Below are 5,521 nucleotides of genomic sequence, written 5' to 3'. Positions count from 1 at the left end.
ACATTCCGAACCACGTAAATTCTTGTCTTCTTATTTATTTTTGATCGTTTTTCTAACCCTAATCATCATCAAATCATCGTGTTTAGTGCCTAGAATTTATTTTGGGTACAGACATTGGCGCCGACTAAGGGGATTCGAGTAAAACGATCGTGTTTACCAGTGAGAGAAGCCTCAGAAAAATCATGAACGAGATTCCAACAAAAATCAGCAAGAAAAAATAAAAAAATAGGGTTCTTACGTAACTGTTGCGAAGGTTGAAGAAACGTTGCAAACAGTTACAGAAACCGTTGCGAAGGCAGTAGTAGAAGCTTTGCAGCACAGTAAGAGATATAAATGTTGCAAAAATCATTACAAAACCACTTATCCTGTACAACCCTATAAGTCCAGCTTCCTGTACAGCTTCAGATCCAGCGAATCATGTCCGTAAGATATAGAAGATCTTGACCGTAAGATCTTCCTAGCCAAGGATCCAGCTCCCGGTTCACAAACAGGTTCAGTGTCAGACCGGTTCGGTTCAGATCGAACCAGTTCAGTACGGTTCAAAACGAACAAGACCGATACGGCCCAACCAGTTGACTGGGCTCGCCACGTCATCAGTGAAATGTCAGAAGACTCTAATGACACGTCAGCGGAATAATCCACACCAGCAGTGCCATATCAGCACACAGTCCAGTCAGGAACGACACATCATCAAATTTTTCCACGTCAGCGTCACAGGATGCTGGCTGTTTTGCCGCGTCAGCCCCGTTCGTACGCCACGTCAGAAAGTCATCCCAATAAAGAGTAACACGTCAGCAATTCTGCACAGTCATCACTGCCATGTATGCAACAGCGCGCGTTTCGTTCAAAACTTGTTTCGTCAATAACTTCTTCGTTTGAAGTCCGAATTAAGTGATTTTTGGCTCGTTAGAATCGTCTTTCAATTCCCTACAAAATGGAAACAAAAAATCCAGTGTAATAGAAACTTGGATGTGGACTTAGAGCAGTAACATGATCGGGTTCGAGGTTCGTGGACAACGACAATGATCGGGTTCAAGGTTCGTGGATAGCGACATCATCGAGAGTTCGATATGAGGATTGCTTAGACCCTTCAATATTTAGCCTTGCATAAAATAGAAAGCACCTAAAGCCTCACCTTGCACGTGAGCACTTAAGTCTTGCTTTCGCAAGCATAAAATCTCGTCTTGCACGTGAGTATGAAAGACTTGTACCTTGGAAAGCATCAAGTCTCTTCTCAACCACGAGCCCAACGCCTGATGTTGGTCCAAAGACTCGTACTCAACACAAGAAATACAGCCAGCCTTCCCGAGCAGCGAGCGCTACAGCCTTGTTACGTCGCGAGCAAAAAGCCTTGCCCCAGCGGCAAGCACATTACGTTTCACTTAAGACTAGACTAGCTCTCGAGCATCAAAAGTCCACCACGTGGCAAAAAGTCTCGCCTAGCACGTGAGCAATATATATTTTTTTTTTTACTTTTCATTTTTTTTTTGCAGGTAATTACAGCGGAGGGCGTCTTCGCAATATCTCTACTCACGCTTGGGGGCGAGTTTCATCATCAACGTTCGACGCAAAAGGATAAACAATTTTCTTAACCACCCACAAGTTGGAGGTTAAGAGGGGGCGATGTTTGTACCGTGTATTTTATACACGGTGAGCCCGTAATCAAGCCCGTCTAGCCAGCCCATGACGGAAGATTCTAGAAGTTTCCCGAAGGCTTGTTTCCCAAGTTGCTTGCACATGAAGTTTACATCAAAATTAGGGTTACATAAACTCTATAAATACATGTATCCTAAACCCAAGAATAGAGGGAATATTAGGTTAGCTAACCCGGAGAAAAACACCCTTGTATCAAATACATCAATAAAATACCTCTCCGTTCTTCCGTGGATGCAGGCAACACATTCCGAACCACGTAAATTCTTGTCTTCTTATTTATTTTTGATCGTTTTTCTAACCCTAATCATCATCAAATCATCGTGTTTAGTGCCTAGAATTTATTTTGGGTACAAACATTGGCGCCGACTAAGGGGATTCGAGTAAAACGATCGTGTTTACCAGTGAGAGAAGCCTCAGAAAAATCATGAACGAGATTCCAACAAAAATCAGCAAGAAAAAATAAAAAAATAGGGTTCTTACGTAACTGTTGCGAAGGTTGAAGAAACGTTGCAAACAGTTACAGAAACCGTTGTGAAGGCAGTAGTAGAAGCTTTGCAGCACAGTAAGAGATATAAATGTTGCAAAAATCATTACAAAAGAACTTATCCTGTACAACCCTATAAGTCCAGCTTCCTGTACAGCTTCAGATCCAGCGAATCATGTCCGTCAGATATAGAAGATCTTGACCGTAAGATCTGTCTAGCCAGGATCCAGCTCCCGGTTCACAAACAGGTTCAGTGTCAGACCGGTTCGGTTCAGATCGAACCAGTTCAGTACGGTTCAAAACGAACCAGACCGATACGGCCCAACCAGTTGACTGGGATCGCCACGTCAGCAGAAGTCCACGTCATCAGTGACATGTCATCAGACTCTAATGACACGTCAACGGAATAATCCACACCAGCAGTGCCACATCAGCACACAGTCAAGTCAGGAACGACACATCATCAAATTTTGCCACTTCAGCGTCACAGGATGCTGGATGTTTTGCCGCGTCAGCTTCCACGTCAGCCACGTCAGAAAGTCATCCCAATAAACAGTAACACGTCAGCAATTCTGCACAGTCATCACTGTCATGTATGCAACAGCGCGCGTTTCGTTCAAAGCTTGTTTCGTCAATAACTTCTTCGTTTTAAGTCCTAATGAAGTGATTTTTGGCTCGTTAGAATCGTCTTTCAATTCCCTACAACACGGAAACAAGAAATCCAGTGTACTAGAAACTTGGATGTGCACTTAGAGCAGTAACATGATCGGGTTCGAGGTTCATGGACAACGACATGATCGGGTTCAAGGTTCGTGGATAGCGACATGATCGAGAGTTAGAGATGAGGATTGCTTAGACCCTTCAATATTTAGCCTTGCATCAAATCGAAAGCACCTAAAGCCTAACCTTGCACGTGAGCACTCAAGTCTTGCTTTCTCAAGCATAAAATCTCGTCTTGCACGCGAGTACGAAAGACTTGTACCTTGGAAAGCATAAAGTCTCTTCTCAACCACGAGCCCAACGCCTGATGTTGGTCCAAAGACTCGTACTCAACACAAGAAATACAGCCAGCCTTCCCGAGCAGCGAGCGCTACAGCCTTGTTACGTCGCGAGCAAAAAGCCTTGCCCTAGCCGCAAGCACATTACGTTTCACTTAAGACTAGACTAGCTCTCGAGCATCAAAAGTCCACCACGTGGCCAAAAGTCTCGCCTAGCACGTGAGCAATATATTTTTTTTTTTTACTTTTCATTTTTTTTTTGCAGGTAATTACAGCGGAGGGCGTCTTCGCAATATCTCTACTCACGCTTGGGAGCGAGTTTCATCATCAACGTTCGACGCAAAAGGATAAACAATTTTCTTAACCACCAACAAGTTGGAGGTTAAGAGGGGGCGATGTTTGTACCGTGTATTTTATACACGGTGAGCCCGTAATCAAGCCTGTCTAGCCAGCCCATGACGGAAGATTCTAGAAGTTTCCCGAAGGCTTGTTTCCCAAGTTGCTTGCACATGAAGTTTACATCAAAATTAGGGTTACATAAACTCTATAAATACATGTATCCTAAACCCAAAAATAGAGGGAATATTAGGTTAGCTAACCCGGAGAAAAACACCCTTGTATCAAATACATCAATAAAATACCTCTCCGTTCTTTCGTGGATGTAGGTAACACATTCCGAACCACGTAAATTCTTGTCTTCTTATTTATTTTTGATCGTTTTTCTAACCCTAATCATCATCAAATCATCGTGTTTAGTGCCTAGAATTTATTTTGGGTACAAACATTGGCGCCGACTAAGGGGATTCGAGTAAAACGATCGTGTTTACCAGTGAGAGAAGCCTCAGAAAAATCATGAACGAGATTCCAACAAAAATCAGCAAGAAAAAATAAAAAAATAGGGTTCTTACGTAACTGTTGCGAAGGTTGAAGAAACGTTGCAAACAGTTACAGAAACCGTTGTGAAGGCAGTAGTAGAAGCTTTGCAGCACAGTAAGAGATATAAATGTTGCAAAAATCATTACAAAAGAACTTATCCTGTACAACCCTATAAGTCCAGCTTCCTGTACAGCTTCAGATCCAGCGAATCATGTCCGTCAGATATAGAAGATCTTGACCGTAAGATCTGTCTAGCCAGGATCCAACTCCCGGTTCACAAACAGGTTCAGTGTCAGACCGGTTCGGTTCAGATCGAACCAGTTCAGTACGGTTCAAAACGAACCAGACCGATACGGCCCAACCAGTTGACTGGGCTCGCCACGTCAGCAGAAGTCCACGTCATCAGTGACATGTCATCAGACTCTAATGACACGTCAACGGAATAATCCACACCAGCAGTGCCACATCAGCACACAGTCCAGTCAGGAACGACACATCATCAAATTTTGCCACTTCAGCGTCACAGGATGCTGGATGTTTTGCCGCGTCAGCTTCCACGTCAGCCCCGTTCGTACGCCATGTCAGAAAGTCATCCCAATAAACAGTAACACGTCAGCAATTCTGCACAGTCATCACTGCCATGTATGCAACAACGCGGGTTTCGTTCAAAGCTTGTTTCGTCAATAACTTCTTCGTTTTAAGTCCGAATTAAGTGATTTTTGGCTCGTTAGAATCGTCTTTCAATTCCCTACAACATGAAAACAAGAAATCCAGTGTACTAGAAACTTGGATGTGCACTTAGAGCAGTAACATGATCGGGTTCGAGGTTCGTGGACAACGACATGATCGGGTTCAAGGTTCGTGGATAGCGACATGATCGAGAGTTCGATATGAGGATTGCTTAGACCCTTCAATATTTAGCCTTGCATCAAATCGCAAGCACCTAAAGCCTCACCTTGCACGTGAGCACTTAAGTCTTGCTTTCGCAAGCATAAAATCTCGTCTTGCACGCGAGTATGAAAGACTTGTACCTTGGAAAGCATAAAGTCTCTTCTCAACCACGATCCCAACGCCCGATGTTGGTCCAAAGACTCGTACTCAACACAAGAAATACAGCCATCCTTCCCGAGCAGCGAGCGCTACAGCCTTGTTACGTTGCGAGCAAAAATCCTTGCCCTAGACGCAAGCACATTACGTTTCACTTAAGACTAGACTAGCTCTCGAGCATAAAACGTCCACCACGTGGCAAAAATTCTCGCCTAGCACGTGAGCAATATATTTTTCTTTTTTACTTTTCATTTTTTTTTGCAGGTAATTACAGCGGAGGGCGTCTTCGCAATATCTCTACTCACGCTTGGGGGCGAGTTTCATCATCAACGTTCGACGCAAAAGGATAAACAATTTTCTTAACCACCAACAAGTTGGAGGTTAAGAGGGGGCGATGTTTGTACCGTGTATTTTATACACGGTGAGCTCGTAATCAAGCTCGTCTAGCCAGCCCATGACG

Source organism: Papaver somniferum, unplaced genomic scaffold (genome assembly GCF_003573695.1).
Source record: "Papaver somniferum cultivar HN1 unplaced genomic scaffold, ASM357369v1 unplaced-scaffold_119, whole genome shotgun sequence".
Lineage (NCBI taxonomy): Eukaryota > Viridiplantae > Streptophyta > Magnoliopsida > Ranunculales > Papaveraceae > Papaver > Papaver somniferum.
Note: the sequence above shows the minus strand (reverse complement) of the source record.